Source organism: Mandrillus leucophaeus, unplaced genomic scaffold (genome assembly GCF_000951045.1).
Source record: "Mandrillus leucophaeus isolate KB7577 unplaced genomic scaffold, Mleu.le_1.0 Scaffold408, whole genome shotgun sequence".
Taxonomy (NCBI): domain Eukaryota; kingdom Metazoa; phylum Chordata; class Mammalia; order Primates; family Cercopithecidae; genus Mandrillus; species Mandrillus leucophaeus.
Window position 1 is genome coordinate 2,958,175 of NW_012104343.1, and position 999 is coordinate 2,959,173.

Genomic DNA, 999 nt, shown 5'->3' on the forward strand with positions numbered 1-999 from the left:
TGGTCATTCTGTTTCTCTTTGCCCTGCTGGCTTAGATCTTGTCTTGGTTATTTTTTTGAAGTAGAGTGACGCTAATCTGATCAGGTAACTTCCCCATTTAAATCTCTTAAGTGGCTCCCCACTTACCTTAATATAATGCCCACCTTCTTTCCATGGGATAGAAATAGTACCTCCATTTCTAGCATCTAATTGGCTGGCTAAGTCCCATTTTACTCTCTTGTACCCAGGGCTCAGAACATTCCACTTCACTAACACTGTTCCTTTTTCGAGGCTTGTATCTGAGGTAAGCAGGGTCGCAGGGACAATATGAGTCAGTGTCATCTTGGCAGCTCTCACAGTCCTGGGAAGAAGTATTACAGTAGCCATCAGGAGAGATTTGCTTGTTAGGCCTCCCTCCTGGAATCAGGTGCTAGCTCTGGGGCACGGGAAAACACCATATGTATAACTCCCAGAACTCCTTGAGGCATCATATGGATCCCCATCTACTGGTTTGGATAGTACTCTCTGAAACAGAGAAATGGGGATCTTGGGAACTTTAAAGAATGTGTTTCCAGTCACTGGAATTCACATAGGACAGGTAACAGAGAAGAATTTAGCACATCAAAGTGTGAGGGTAGGAGCATACAATTTTCACCCATTATATCATCTGTGCCCAGTTGAGAGCTTGGAACGGGTAAAAGGTACATAGTAAATATTTTCAAATGGAACCAAATATTTTAGTAAAGGTCTGACAGATGTTGCTAGAAGTATTGATTCTAATTTCTTCCACCTCACAGTTATTTAACAGGACCCAGAATAATGGTAGCTTTCTCACAACAGCACAACATTATTGATTCATATCGTTTGTGGCCAGTTAGTATTCTTAATAAGCTTGTGGCTAATCAAGCAGGTGTTTTGTCTGTGCAAAAAAGAAGAAAGGAAGGAAGGGAGGGAGGGAGGGAGGGAGGGAGGAAGGAAGGAAGGAAGGAAGGAAGGAGGGAAGGAAGGGAGGGAGGAAGG